The 15,955-nt window shown below is 54.5% G+C and overlaps 1 non-coding gene and 1 pseudogene across 1 annotated transcript; both read right to left on the reverse strand.

Moving 5' to 3' along the window:
- Positions 1 to 6,769: 6,769 nt before the first annotated feature.
- On the reverse strand, positions 6,770 to 6,909 carry LOC139230719 (U2 spliceosomal RNA; annotated as a pseudogene).
- A 563-nt stretch (positions 6,910 to 7,472) lies between these two features.
- On the reverse strand, positions 7,473 to 7,672 carry LOC139230767 (U2 spliceosomal RNA). The gene has a single exon (XR_011587990.1). It is a non-coding gene; the product is annotated as a U2 spliceosomal RNA (small nuclear RNA).
- Positions 7,673 to 15,955: the final 8,283 nt, after the last annotated feature.

Below are 15,955 nucleotides of genomic sequence, written 5' to 3' on the forward strand. Positions count from 1 at the left end.
TCATCTCGTCTCTGGTTTCGGTGCTCTGGGGGCGAGGTTCGCTGCTGGCTGCTGGTGGCTCGCAGCTCGCGGTAGCAGTCTTCTCTTCCTCGCCGTCTTGTTCCGAGTTCATGGTCGGGGGGAGGGTGTGGCTCTCCTCTGGAGCGTTGTGTTCGTCAGCTTCCTCCTCCTCTGGTGCAAAGTTCTTTGCTGCCTGCGCATAGCTGCGATTGCGTTTGGGGCAGTTTTTGTAAAGGTGCCCCGCCAGACCACAGAGGTTGCAGCACTTGGTCTCCTTGCAGTCTTTTGCCTGGTGGCCCTCGTTCTTGCAGTTTCGGCAGATGACCGTCTTGCAGCTTGCCGCCACATGGCCTGCCTTCCCGCAGGTGCGGCACATGTTGGGTTGGCCAGCATACACCATGTAGCCCCGGCTTCCTCCGATGGAAAAGCAGGAGGGTGGGTGCAGGATGGTTCCGCTGGCGTCCACCCTCAAGGTGGCCTGGATCTGGCGCTTGCTGGTCCATATTCCGTACCCGTCTTTCACGTCTTTCACTTCGCTGCTGCTTCCTGCCACATCGACAAACCTGTTGAGGAAAGTCAGCACATCGATGACGGGGATGTGGGGGTCGAACATTTGCACTGTGATAGTGCATCTTCGCTGCGACGGGAGGGTGAACAGCGGCTCCCAAGTTATCACTGAGCGCACCGGTTCACTCGCCTCCTTCAAACCCTTCAGGAACTTCAGGCAGAGGGTGACGGTTCTGAAGGTCACATCGAAGTAACCTCTCTTCGGGTGGTCCTGCAAGGCGAAGATGTCGGCGAGTTTCATGCCACATGTTCCCAGCAGGAGTTTCTTCACGAAAAGTTCCCGGTTGATCATTGTCTGTCCTTCCACTTTCTTTACCGTCACTCGGATGGTGTTTTGGACTCCCTGGTTCGCCGCTCGGTTGGCCGCCATCCGGGTTGCAGGTTCCTCCTTTCGCTGTGAGTTTTGGCCGAAGCCTTCATTCTCTCGTTGCCCCAGTCCGGGGCACGGGCGGACCTCCGTGTCCGCCCCCTGACAGGCCCAAGGGCCCGTCGAATCGTTAGTCGACATGCAGATTTTGTCTCCTCTCTCCAATTGGCGCCTGGCTCAAGCCAAAGGCCAGAGCCAGCAAAACTGGAAAAACGAGTTTCTGCAGTCAGTCGATTTGCATATGAATGCCCAATCAACAGGTTTTTTTTTTTTTTTTTTTTTTATTTCAAAATATACTTTATTCATAAAAAGAATCTGTACAGTACATTCGATGGCATTTCATTACATTTCGCTGCGGTCAGCAATCCCATACAATACATCTGGGTGCCGACGGCAGTTTCGTTCGTTACATTTCTCGTTTTTCTGTTCAACTGCAATTCAGTACAATAAACAGGGTACATTGTGGTGCATTTACACAAATTACATTTCATGTGTTACATTACAGAGCCCGGAATGGGTGATGGTACATTTACATTTTTTCTTTTCAAACTTGCACTTCATAACACACCTTACATTGTACATGGCACTACATTGATGTTTACAGGTTTGGTGCTCTATGTACACAAAGTGTAAATTTCAAATACAAATACAGCCCGAGGGAGTTTGCTGCTGATTTCTGCCCCCGGGTTTTCCGTGGCGGAAGGGTTTTAGACTGTGGCCCTACCCCACCGTGCCTTTGCGGCGACTGCACCAATTTTCAGTGCGTCCCTCAGCACGTATTCCTGGATCTTGGATTGCGCCAGTCTGCAACATGCGGACGTGGTCATCTCCTTGTTCTGGAAGACCAGCAAGTTTCGGCAAGACCAAAGGGCGTCTTTGACCGAGTTGATGGCCCTCCAGCAGCAGGTGATGTCTGTCTCGGTGTGTGTCCCTGGGAACAGCCCGTAGAGCACAGAGTCCTGTGTTACGGAGCTGCTTGGGATGAACCTCGACAGCAACCACTGCATCTCTTTCCAGACCTGCGTCGCAAAGGCGCAATCCTGAAGGAGATGGGTGACAGTCTCGTCCGCCCCGCAGCCGGCCCGGGGGCACCGTGCCGTGCTGCTGAGGCGTCGGCTGTGCATGAACACTCGGACGGGTAGGGCCCCCCTCACCGCCAACCAAGCTACGTCTTGGTGCTTGTGTGTAAGCTTTGGCGATGAGACGTTCTGCCAAACGAGTTCGACAGTCCGCTCAGGGAACCACCCGACAGGGTCCACCGTCTCCTTCTTTCGTAGGGTGTCCAGGACCTTACGTGCTGACCACTGTTTGATGGCCTTGTGGTCAAACGGGTTTCTTTTGAAGAACTTTTCCACGAAGGACAGGTGGACAGGCATGGTCCAACTGGTGGGGGCGTTTCGCGGCAGCGTGGCCAGACCCATCCTTCTCAACAATGGGGACAGGTAGAACCTCAGCACGTAGTGACACTTGGTGTTTGCGTACTGGGGGGCTGTGCATAGCTTGATGCAGCCGCACACAAAGGTGGCCATCAGGATGAGGGCCACGTTCGGAACGTCCTTTCCTCCACTGTCCAGAGATTTGTACATCGTGTCTCTGCGGACACGGTCCATTTTGGATCTCCAGACAAAGTGGAAGACGGCTCGGGTGACTGCCGCGGCGCTGCATCGTGAGATGGGCCAGACCTGCGCCACGTACAACAACACCGAGAGCACCTCGCTCCTGATGACCAGGTTCTTGCCTGTGATGGAAAGGGAGCGCTGCTCCCAAAATGACAGTTTCTGTCTGACCTTGGCAATGCGCTCGTCCCAGTTTTTGGCGCACGCCCCGTCCGCTCCGAACCATATTCCCAGCACCTTCAGGAAATCTGGCTTGACGGTGAAGGGAATGGAGGCTCGGTCGGTCCAGTGACCAAAGAGCATGGCCTCGCTTTTGGTGCGGTTGACCTTTGCTCCCGAGGCCAGTTCAAACTGGTCGCAGATTGCGAGCAATCTGCGGACCGACTGCGTGTCCGAGCAAAAAACGGCGACGTCGTCCATGTACAGCGAGGTTTTGACCTGGGCGCCTCCGCTGCCTGGGATCGTCACCCCTCTGATGCCCGCGTCCTTCCTGATGGACTCGGCAAAGGGCTCGATACAACACACAAACAAGACAGACGACAGAGGACAGCCTTGCCTGACTCCAGATCTGATTGGAAAGCTTTGAGTTTCCCACCCGTTGATTAGAACTGCACTACTGATGTCTGTGTAGAGCAGTTTGACCCAATTTCGGATGCCCTCCCCGAACCCCATTTTGGAGAGCACGTCCATCAGGTACGTGTGCGATATCCTGTCAAAGGCTTTCTCCTGGTCTAAGCTGATTAGACAGGTGTTCACCCTCCTGTCCCGCACGTAGGCGATCGTATCTCTGAGTAGCGCGAGGCTATCAGAGATCTTCCTGCCGGGGACAGCGCAGGTCTGGTCCGGGTGAATCACCAGCTCAAGAGCAGACTTGACCCTGTTGGCGATGACCTTTGACAGGATCTTGTAGTCCACATTGAGCAGCGAAATGGGCCGCCAGTTTTTGATTTCCTCCCTCTCCCCCTTCTGCTTGTAGATGAGGGTGATGATGCCTTTCCTCATCGATTCTGACATGCTGCCGGCCAGAAGCATACCTCCGTACACTTCCAGCAGGTCCGGGCCTATCCAGTCCCACAGAGCCGAGTACAACTCGACCGGTAAGCCATCGCTTCCGGGAGTTTTATTCGTCTCGAAGGACCGGACGGCCTTTGTCAGCTCGTCCAGAGTTAGCGGGTGGTCCAGACTCTCTCGCTTGCCGTCGTCTAAGACATCCGAAATAGACGACAGGAAAGACTGGGAGGCCGCGCGGTCTGTGGGTTTGACTTCGTACAGCCTGGCATAGAAAGATTCGCTGATCCTCTGCATGTCAGGCTGCGAAGACGTCACAGAACCGTCTTCTTCCTTTAGGCTAGTGATCACAGAGCTCCCCCTGTGTACCTTTTGGAAGAAGAAACGCGAACACGTCTCATCCTGCTCGACGGAGCGGACTCTGGATCGGAAGATGATCTTGGAGGACTCCGAGGCAAAGAGCGAGCCTTGCTGGCCCTTCACCTCTTCGAGTTCCTCCGCGACATCGACCCCCATCGACTGCAGCAGGAGCAGGTTTTGCATATTTGTCTGGAGTCGGGATAATTCCCTCTGTCTCCCTCTCGCCTCCTGAACACCTTTGAGGATGAAGAACCTCTTGATGTTCGTCTTGATTGTTTCCCACCAGTGCATCGGGGAATCGCAGAGGGGTTTTACGGTTCTCCAACCTTTGTAATCCCTCTTGAGTTCCTCAATGTTTTCCCGAGTCAACAGTTTCACGTTCAGCTTCCATATCCCTCTGCCAACTTTCTGGTTGTCCTGCATGTGGCAGTCAGCCAGTAGGAGGCAGTGGTCAGAGAAGAACACCGGCGTGACGTCGGTGGATCTGACCTTGAGCGTGTGGGACACAAACAGGAAGTCAATTCTGGAACGGACGGACCCGTCTGGTCTCGACCAGGTGTATCTGCGCGGTGCTCCGTCTGCAGGGTTGCTGAAGACGTCGCACAGCTTGGCATCTTTTACCGCATCCATCAGGAGTTTGGACGTGGCGTCCAGTTTGCTGTCGGCTCTGCTGGATCGTCCAGCCGCATCGATGATGCAGTTGAAGTCACCACCCAGAATGACCGGTCTGGACGTTGCCAGTAACAGTGGGAGCTGCTGGAAGAGGGCCAGGCTCTCGTTCTTCACCGCTGGAGCATAAACATTAATTAACCTGAGAGGGGAGTTTTTGTACATTACATCTGCTACGAGGAGGCGGCCGCCCACCAACTCCTTAACTTCGGTGATGGTGAAGTGGCCTCCCCGCAGCAGAATGCCTAAGCCGGAAGCTCGGCTGTCGTTGCCCCCTGACCAAATGGATGGTCCATGGGTCCACCATCGTGACCACTGCCGGTAACTGCTGAAGTGCGGCAGGCCGCACTCCTGCAAGAACAGCAGGTCCGCTTTGACCTTGGCGAGGTACCCCAAGGTGGAAACACATCGCGTGGTCGATTTCACGCTACGCACGTTAATACTAGCAATTTTTAAATCCATTTTTACGCTATGTTTTACATTTACATACATTGCAGTTCAGATACATCTTCAATTTCAGGTGAACCGTTTTCAGTTCCCCTATATTCCACAATGGCGATTTCCAGCATGTCTAAGTTATTACTGTTTACATCAAATTCCACATTTACTGCACCTGGGGTGGCGTGGTCATCATCGTCCTCTGCTGTGGGGATGTTTTGACCAGGGGACTGCTGCAGTTCTGCGATTAAGTCCTCAATGTTCTCTGCAGTGTCCTCGCCTGGTGTTGGTGGTTCCCCCTTTTCGTCAGTCGCGGCGGTGTCGAGCTGTTGTGCGTCGACCGCTGCGTCGCTCCCGGTGTTCCGGAGGTGGGGTGTGCTGGGCACTTCGCTGCTCCCGTTGTCCCGGGGCTGGTCTGCGTTGGTTGCTCCTTCGCTCCCGGTTTCCCGGAGCTCGTGTGCGCTGGGACCTTTGTTGCTCTCTGGTTCCTGGGGCAGGGCTGTGTTGGTCGCTTTCCTGCTCCTGTTTTTCCGTGGGATGGCGCATTGCCTCTTCTTCAGGCGGTGGCACTTTTCCTCATCAGACAAGCTGCCGTCGCTGGTTTCTGCCGAGCTTGGTGGTCGCCTCTTGGCCTTGCGCCTTTTCCCGACTATCTGCCATTCCGCTTCCTCGTCTGATGTCATCTCGTCTCTGGGTTCGGTGCTCTGGGGGCGAGGTTCGCTGCTGGCTGCTGGTGGCTCGCAGCTCGTGGTAGCAGTCTTCTCTTCCTCGCCGTCTTGTCCCGAGTTCATGGTCGGGGGGAGGGTGTGGCTCTCCTCTGGAGCGTTGTGTTCGTCAGCTTCCTCCTCCTCTGGTGCAAAGTTCTTTGCTGCCTGCGCATAGCTGCGATTGCGTTTGGGGCAGTTTTTGTAAAGGTGCCCCGCCAGACCACAGAGGTTGCAGCACTTGGTCTCCTTGCAGTCTTTTGCCTGGTGGCCCTCGTTCTTGCAGTTTCGGCAGATGACCGTCTTGCAGCTTGCCGCCACATGGCCTGCCTTCCCGCAGGTGCGGCACACGTTGGGTTGGCCAGCGTACACCATGTAGCCCCGGCTTCCTCCGATGGAAAAGCAGGAGGGTGGGTGCAGGATGGTTCCGCTGGCGTCCACCCTCAAGGTGGCCTGGATCTGGCGCTTGCTGGTCCATATTCCGTACCCGTCTCTCACGTCTTTCACGTCACTGCTGCTTCCTGCCACATCGACAAACCTGTTGAGGAAAGTCAGCACATCGATGACGGGGATGTGGGGGTCGAACATTTGCACTGTGATAGTGCGTCTTCGCTGCGACGGGAGGGTGAACAGCGGCTCCCAAGTTATCACTGAGCGCACCGGTTCACTCGCCTCCTTCAAACCCTTCAGGAACTTCAGGCAGAGGGTGACGGTTCTGAAGGTCACATCGAAGTAACCTCTCTTCGGGTGGTCCTGCAAGGCAAAGATGTCGGCGAGTTTCATGCCACATGTTCCCGGTTGATCATTGTCTGTCCTTCCACTTTCTTTACCGTCACTCGGATGGTGTTTTGGACTCCCTGGTTCGCCGCTCGGTTGGCCGCCATCCGGGTTGCAGGTTCCTCCTTTCGCTGTGAGTTTTGGCCGAAGCCTTCATTCTCTCGTTGCCCCAGTCCGGGGCACGGGCGGACCTCCGTGTCCGCCCCCTGACAGGCCCAAGGGCCCGTCGAATCGTTAGTCGACATGCAGATTTTGTCTCCTCTCTCCAATTGGCGCCTGGCTCAAGCCAAAGGCCAGAGCCAGCAAAACTGGAAAAACGAGTTTCTGCAGTCAGTCGATTTGCATATGAATGCCCAATCAACAGGTACTCCACTTGATCTTAGCCAAAAGGCCGAGAAGCGATAGCCTGTAAAACTGCGGCAAATGAACAATTCCTCTTCGGCGCCCGTCTCCCCCGTAGGTCTGGCCGTGGCTGACCGAGTGTAGTTGCAAAGGGCCAACGGAAGGCTTCGAGCGAGAAAGCAGTTGAAGCCAGGACTGCACCTTCGCAGAAATCCAACAGGCGGCATCGTCGACGTCGAGGGCCCAGCCGCAGAGCGGGAAACGTAGCAAAGCCCCACCCTGAAAAATAGCACGTGCCAATGCAGAAATCATCATCATCATCATCATCAAAAACAACAACAACAACAACAACAACAACAACAACAAAACAACAACAACAACAACAACAACAACAACAACAACAACAACAACAACAACAACAACAACAACAACAACAACAACAACAACAACAACAACAACAACAACGACGTCGACGTCGAGGGCCCAGCCGCAGAGCGGGAAACCTAGCAAAGCCCCGCCCTGGAAAAATAGCACGTGCCAACGCCGGAATCGTCATCATACAACAACTACAAATACAACATCATCATCTATTTTTGTCTTTTAAGACTTCCCGCCCCAAAGAGGGGAAGCTGCACCGTTCCTGGAAACACTGCAATACCAGGTCGATGCGTGGAGTGGACGGAGCAAGCCCCTGTTCCATCTCCCTGTTCCAAAAATCAATTTAATATTTGGTCCCCAGATAGGGGACGTATCAGATATTAAACTGATAAGAACAGATTTTTTTTTTTTTTTATTTCAAAATATACTTTATTCATAAAAAGAATCTGTACAGTACATTCGATGGCATTTCATTACATTTCGCTGCGGTCAGCAATCCCATACAATACATCTGGGTGCCGACGGCAGTTTCGTTCGTTACATTTCTCGTTTTTCTGTTCAACTGCGATTCAGTACAATAAACAGGGTACATTGTGGTACATTTACACAAATTACATTTCATGTGTTACATTACAGAGCCCGGAATGGGTGATGGTACATTTACATTTTTTCTTTTCAAACTTGCACTTCATAACACACCTTACATTGTACATGGCACTACATTGATGTTTACAGGTTTGGTGCTCTATGTACACAAAGTGTAAATTTCAAATACAAATACAGCCCGAGGGAGTTTGGTGCTGATTTCTGCCCCCGGGTTTTCCGTGGCGGAAGGGTTTTAGACTGTGGCCCTACCCCACCGTGCCTTTGCGGCGACTGCACCAATTTTCAGTGCGTCCCTCAGCACGTATTCCTGGATCTTGGATTGCGCCAGTCTGCAACATGCGGACGTGGTCATCTCCTTGTTCTGGAAGACCAGCAAGTTTCGGCAAGACCAAAGGGCGTCTTTGACCGAGTTGATGGCCCTCCAGCAGCAGGTGATGTCTGTCTCGGTGTGTGTCCCTGGGAACAGCCCGTAGAGCACAGAGTCCTGTGTTACGGAGCTGCTTGGGATGAACCTCGACAGCAACCACTGCATCTCTTTCCAGACCTGCGTCGCAAAGGCGCAATCCTGAAGGAGATGGGTGACAGTCTCGTCCGCCCCGCAGCCGGCCCGGGGGCACCGTGCCGTGCTGCTGAGGCGTCGGCTGTGCATGAACACTCGGACGGGTAGGGCCCCCCTCACCGCCAACCAAGCTACGTCTTGGTGCTTGTGTGTAAGCTTTGGCGATGAGACGTTCTGCCAAACGAGTTCGACAGTCCGCTCAGGGAACCACCCGACAGGGTCCACCGTCTCCTTCTTTCGTAGGGTGTCCAGGACCTTACGTGCTGACCACTGTTTGATGGCCTTGTGGTCAAACGGGTTTCTTTTGAAGAACTTTTCCACGAAGGACAGGTGGACAGGCATGGTCCAACTGGTGGGGGCGTTTCGCGGCAGCGTGGCCAGACCCATCCTTCTCAACAATGGGGACAGGTAGAACCTCAGCACGTAGTGACACTTGGTGTTTGCGTACTGGGGGGCTGTGCATAGCTTGATGCAGCCGCACACAAAGGTGGCCATCAGGATGAGGGCCACGTTCGGAACGTCCTTTCCTCCACTGTCCAGAGATTTGTACATCGTGTCTCTGTGGACACGGTCCATTTTGGATCTCCAGACAAAGTGGAAGACGGCTCGGGTGACTGCCGCGGCGCTGCATCGTGAGATGGGCCAGACCTGCGCCACGTACAACAACACCGAGAGCACCTCGCTCCTGATGACCAGGTTCTTGCCTGTGATGGAAAGGGAGCGCTGCTCCCAAAATGACAGTTTCTGTCTGACCTTGGCAATGCGCTCGTCCCAGTTTTTGGCGCACGCCCCGTCCGCTCCGAACCATATTCCCAGCACCTTCAGGAAATCTGGCTTGACGGTGAAGGGAATGGAGGCTCGGTCGGTCCAGTGACCAAAGAGCATGGCCTCGCTTTTGGTGCGGTTGACCTTTGCTCCCGAGGCCAGTTCAAACTGGTCGCAGATTGCGAGCAATCTGCGGACCGACTGCGTGTCCGAGCAAAAGACGGCGACGTCGTCCATGTACAGCGAGGTTTTGACCTGGGCGCCTCCGCTGCCTGGGATCGTCACCCCTCTGATGCCCGCGTCCTTCCTGATGGACTCGGCAAAGGGCTCGATACAACACACAAACAAGACAGACGACAGAGGACAGCCTTGCCTGACTCCAGATCTGATTGGAAAGCTTTGAGTTTCCCACCCGTTGATTAGAACTGCACTACTGATGTCTGTGTAGAGCAGTTTGACCCAATTTCGGATGCCCTCCCCGAACCCCATTTTGGAGAGCACGTCCATCAGGTACGTGTGCGATATCCTGTCAAAGGCTTTCTCCTGGTCTAAGCTGATTAGACAGGTGTTCACCCTCCTGTCCCGCACGTAGGCGATCGTATCTCTGAGTAGCGCGAGGCTATCAGAGATCTTCCTGCCGGGGACAGCGCAGGTCTGGTCCGGGTGAATCACCAGCTCAAGAGCAGACTTGACCCTGTTGGCGATGACCTTTGACAGGATCTTGTAGTCCACATTGAGCAGCGAAATGGGCCGCCAGTTTTTGATTTCCTCCCTCTCCCCCTTCTGCTTGTAGATGAGGGTGATGATGCCTTTCCTCATCGATTCTGACATGCTGCCGGCCAGAAGCATACCTCCGTACACTTCCAGCAGGTCCGGGCCTATCCAGTCCCACAGAGCCGAGTACAACTCGACCGGTAAGCCATCGCTTCCGGGAGTTTTATTCGTCTCGAAGGACCGGACGGCCTTTGTCAGCTCGTCCAGAGTTAGCGGGTGGTCCAGACTCTCTCGCTTGCCGTCGTCTAAGACATCCGAAATAGACGACAGGTAAGACTGGGAGGCCGCGCGGTCTGTGGGTTTGACTTTGTACAGCCTGGCATAGAAAGATTCGCTGATCCTCTGCATGTCAGGCTGCGAAGACGTCACAGAACCGTCTTCTTCCTTTAGGCTAGTGATCACAGAGCTCCCCCTGTGTACCTTTTGGAAGAAGAAACGCGAACACGTCTCATCCTGCTCGACGGAGCGGACTCTGGATCGGAAGATGATCTTGGAGGACTCCGAGGCAAAGAGCGAGCCTTGCTGGCCCTTCACCTCTTCGAGTTCCTCCGCGACATCGACCCCCATCGACTGCAGCAGGAGCAGGTTTTGCATATTTGTCTGGAGTCGGGATAATTCCCTCTGTCTCCCTCTCGCCTCCTGAACACCTTTGAGGATGAAGAACCTCTTGATGTTCGTCTTGATTGTTTCCCACCAGTGCATCGGGGAATCGCAGAGGGGTTTTACGGTTCTCCAACCTTTGTAATCCCTCTTGAGTTCCTCAATGTTTTCCCGAGTCAACAGTTTCACGTTCAGCTTCCATATCCCTCTGCCAACTTTCTGGTTGTCCTGCATGTGGCAGTCAGCCAGTAGGAGGCAGTGGTCAGAGAAGAACACCGGCGTGACGTCGGTGGATCTGACCTTGAGCGTGTGGGACACAAACAGGAAGTCAATTCTGGAACGGACGGACCCGTCTGGTCTCGACCAGGTGTATCTGCGCGGTGCTCCGTCTGCAGGGTTGCTGAAGACGTCGCACAGCTTGGCATCTTTTACCGCATCCATCAGGAGTTTGGACGTGGCGTCCAGTTTGCTGTCGGCTCTGCTGGATCGTCCAGCCGCATCGATGATGCAGTTGAAGTCACCACCCAGAATGACCGGTCTGGAAGTTGCCAGTAACAGTGGGAGCTGCTGGAAGAGGGCCAGCCTCTCGTTCTTCACCGCTGGAGCATAAACATTAATTAACCTGAGAGGGGAGTTTTTGTACATTACATCTGCTACGAGGAGGCGGCCGCCCACCAACTCCTTAACTTCGGTGATGGTGAAGTGGCCTCCCCGCAGCAGAATGCCTAAGCCGGAAGCTCGGCTGTCGTTGCCCCCTGACCAAATGGATGGTCCATGGGTCCACCATCGTGACCACTGCCGGTAACTGCTGAAGTGCGGCAGGCCGCACTCCTGCAAGAACAGCAGGTCCGCTTTAACCTTGGCGAGGTACCCCAAGGTGGAAACACATCGCGTAGTCGATTTCACGCTACGCACGTTAATACTAGCAATTTTTAAATCCATTTTTACGCTATGTTTTACATTTACATACATTGCAGTTCAGATACATCTTCAATTTCAGGTGAACCGTTTTCAGTTCCCCTATATTCCACAATGGCGATTTCCAGCATGTCTAAGTTATTACTGTTTACATCAAATTCCACATTTACTGCACCTGGGGTGGCGTGGTCATCATCGTCCTCTGCTGTGGGGATGTTTTGACCAGGGGACTGCTGCAGTTCTGCGATTAAGTCCTCAATGTTCTCTGCAGTGTCCTCGCCTGGTGTTGGTGGTTCCCCCTTTTCGTCAGTCGCGGCGGTGTCGAGCTGTTGTGCGTCGACCGCTGCGTCGCTCCCGGTGTTCCGGAGGTGGGGTGTGCTGGGCACTTCGCTGCTCCCGTTGTCCCGGGGCTGGTCTGCGTTGGTTGCTCCTTCGCTCCCGGTTTCCCGGAGCTCGTGTGCGCTGGGACCTTTGTTGCTCTCTGGTTCCTGGGGCAGGGCTGTGTTGGTCGCTTTCCTGCTCCTGTTTTTCCGTGGGATGGCGCATTGCCTCTTCTTCAGGCGGTGGCACTTTTCCTCATCAGACAAGCTGCCGTCGCTGGTTTCTGCCGAGCTTGGTGGTCGCCTCTTGGCCTTGCGCCTTTTCCCGACTATCTGCCATTCCGCTTCCTCGTCTGATGTCATCTCGTCTCTGGGTTCGGTGCTCTGGGGGCGAGGTTCGCTGCTGGCTGCTGGTGGCTCGCAGCTCGTGGTAGCAGTCTTCTCTTCCTCGCCGTCTTGTCCCGAGTTCATGGTCGGGGGGAGGGTGTGGCTCTCCTCTGGAGCGTTGTGTTCGTCAGCTTCCTCCTCCTCTGGTGCAAAGTTCTTTGCTGCCTGCGCATAGCTGCGATTGCGTTTGGGGCAGTTTTTGTAAAGGTGCCCCGCCAGACCACAGAGGTTGCAGCACTTGGTCTCCTTGCAGTCTTTTGCCTGGTGGCCCTCGTTCTTGCAGTTTCGGCAGATGACCGTCTTGCAGCTTGCCGCCACATGGCCTGCCTTCCCGCAGGTGCGGCACACGTTGGGTTGGCCAGCGTACACCATGTAGCCCCGGCTTCCTCCGATGGAAAAGCAGGAGGGTGGGTGCAGGATGGTTCCGCTGGCGTCCACCCTCAAGGTGGCCTGGATCTGGCGCTTGCTGGTCCATATTCCGTACCCGTCTCTCACGTCTTTCACGTCACTGCTGCTTCCTGCCACATCGACAAACCTGTTGAGGAAAGTCAGCACATCGATGACGGGGATGTGGGGGTCGAACATTTGCACTGTGATAGTGCGTCTTCGCTGCGACGGGAGGGTGAACAGCGGCTCCCAAGTTATCACTGAGCGCACCGGTTCACTCGCCTCCTTCAAACCCTTCAGGAACTTCAGGCAGAGGGTGACGGTTCTGAAGGTCACATCGAAGTAACCTCTCTTCGGGTGGTCCTGCAAGGCAAAGATGTCGGCGAGTTTCATGCCACATGTTCCCAGCAGGAGTTTCTTCACGAAAAGTTCCCGGTTGATCATTGTCTGTCCTTCCACTTTCTTTACCGTCACTCGGATGGTGTTTTGGACTCCCTGGTTCGCCGCTCGGTTGGCCGCCATCCGGGTTGCAGGTTCCTCCTTTCGCTGTGAGTTTTGGCCGAAGCCTTCATTCTCTCGTTGCCCCAGTCCGGGGCACGGGCGGACCTCCGTGTCCGCCCCCTGACAGGCCCAAGGGCCCGTCGAATCGTTAGTCGACATGCAGATTTTGTCTCCTCTCTCCAATTGGCGCCTGGCTCAAGCCAAAGGCCAGAGCCAGCAAAACTGGAAAAACGAGTTTCTGCAGTCAGTCGATTTGCATATGAATGCCCAATCAACAGGTTTTTTTATTTTTTTTTTTTTTTTTTATTTCAAAATATACTTTATTCATAAAAAAGAATCTGTACAGTACATTCGATGGCATTTCATTACATTTCGCTGCGGTCAGCAATCCCATACAATACATCTGGGTGCCGACGGCAGTTTCGTTCGTTACATTTCTCGTTTTTCTGTTCAACTGCGATTCAGTACAATAAACAGGGTACATTGTGGTACATTTACACAAATTACATTTCATGTGTTACATTACAGAGCCCGGAATGGGTGATGGTACATTTACATTTTTTTTTCTTTTCAAACTTGCATTTCATAACACACCTTACATTGTACATGGCACTACATTGATGTTTACAGATTTGGTGCTCTATGTACACAAAGTGTAAATTTCAAATACAAATACAGCCCGAGGGAGTTTGGTGCTGATTTCTGCCCCCGGGTTTTCCGTGGCGGAAGGGTTTTAGACTGTGGCCCTACCCCACCGTGCCTTTGCGGCGACTGCACCAATTTTCAGTGCGTCCCTCAGCACGTATTCCTGGATCTTGGATTGCGCCAGTCTGCAACATGCGGACGTGGTCATCTCCTTGTTCTGGAAGACCAGCAAGTTTCGGCAAGACCAAAGGGCGTCTTTGACCGAGTTGATGGCCCTCCAGCAGCAGGTGATGTCTGTCTCGGTGTGTGTCCCTGGGAACAGCCCGTAGAGCACAGAGTCCTGTGTTACGGAGCTGCTTGGGATGAACCTCGACAGCAACCACTGCATCTCTTTCCAGACCTGCGTCGCAAAGGCGCAATCCTGAAGGAGGTGGGTGACAGTCTCGTCCGCCCCGCAGCCGGCCCGGGGGCACCGTGCCGTGCTGCTGAGGCGTCGGCTGTGCATGAACACTCTGACGGGTAGGGCCCCCCTCACCGCCAACCAAGCTACGTCTTGGTGCTTGTGTGTAAGCTTTGGCGATGAGACGTTCTGCCAAACAAGTTCGACAGTCCGCTCAGGGAACCACCCGACAGGGTCCACCGTCTCCTTCTTTCGTAGGGTGTCCAGGACCTTACGTGCTGACCACTGTTTGATGGCCTTGTGGTCAAAGGGGTTTCTTTTGAAGAACTTTTCCACAAAGGACAGGTGGACAGGCATGGTCCAACTGGTGGGGGCGTTTCGCGGCAGCGTGGCCAGACCCATCCTTCTCAACAAAGGGGACAGGTAGAACCTCAGCACGTAGTGACACTTGGTGTTTGCGTACTGGGGGGCTGTGCATAGCTTGATGCAGCCGCACACAAAGGTGGCCATCAGGATGAGGGCCACGTTCGGAACGTCCTTTCCTCCACTGTCCAGAGATTTGTACATCGTGTCTCTGCGGACACGGTCCATTTTGGATCTCCAGACAAAGTGGAAGACGGCTCGGGTGACTGCCGCGGCGCTGCATCGTGAGATGGGCCAGACCTGCGCCACGTACAACAACACCGAGAGCACCTCGCTCCTGATGACCAGGTTCTTGCCTGTGATGGAAAGGGAGCGCTGCTCCCAAAATGACAGTTTCTGTCTGACCTTGGCAATGCGCTCGTCCCAGTTTTTGGCGCACGCCCCGTCCGCTCCGAACCATATTCCCAGCACCTTCAGGAAATCTGGCTTGACGGTGAAGGGAATGGAGGCTCGGTCGGTCCAGTGACCAAAGAGCATGGCCTCGCTTTTGGTGCGGTTGACCTTTGCTCCCGAGGCCAGTTCAAACTGGTCGCAGATTGCGAGCAATCTGCGGACCGACTGCGTGTCCGAGCAAAAAACGGCGACGTCGTCCATGTACAGCGAGGTTTTGACCTGGGCGCCTCCGCTGCCTGGGATCGTCACCCCTCTGATGCCCGCGTCCTTCCTGATGGACTCGGCAAAGGGCTCGATACAACACACAAACAAGACAGACGACAGAGGACAGCCTTGCCTGACTCCAGATCTGATTGGAAAGCTTTGAGTTTCCCACCCGTTGATTAGAACTGCACTACTGATGTCTGTGTAGAGCAGTTTGACCCAATTTCGGATGCCCTCCCCGAACCCCATTTTGGAGAGCACGTCCATCAGGTACGTGTGCGATATCCTGTCAAAGGCTTTCTCCTGGTCTAAGCTGATTAGACAGGTGTTCACCCTCCTGTCCCGCACGTAGGCGATCGTATCTCTGAGTAGCGCGAGGCTATCAGAGATCTTCCTGCCGGGGACAGCGCAGGTCTGGTCCGGGTGAATCACCAGCTCAAGAGCAGACTTGACCCTGTTGGCGATGACCTTTGACAGGATCTTGTAGTCCACATTGAGCAGCGAAATGGGCCGCCAGTTTTTGATTTCCTCCCTCTCCCCCTTCTGCTTGTAGATGAGGGTGATGATGCCTTTCCTCATCGATTCTGACATGCTGCCGGCCAGAAGCATACCTCCGTACACTTCCAGCAGGTCCGGGCCTATCCAGTCCCACAGAGCCGAGTACAACTCGACCGGTAAGCCATCGCTTCCGGGAGTTTTATTCGTCTCGAAGGACCGGACGGCCTTTGTCAGCTCGTCCAGAGTTAGCGGGTGGTCCAGACTCTCTCGCTTGCCGTCGTCTAAGACATCCGAAATAGACGACAGGAAAGACTGGGAGGCCGCGCGGTCTGTGGGTTTGACTTCGTAC

The sequence above is a fragment of the Pristiophorus japonicus genome, chromosome 19 (genome assembly GCF_044704955.1).
Source record: "Pristiophorus japonicus isolate sPriJap1 chromosome 19, sPriJap1.hap1, whole genome shotgun sequence".
Taxonomy (NCBI): domain Eukaryota; kingdom Metazoa; phylum Chordata; class Chondrichthyes; family Pristiophoridae; genus Pristiophorus; species Pristiophorus japonicus.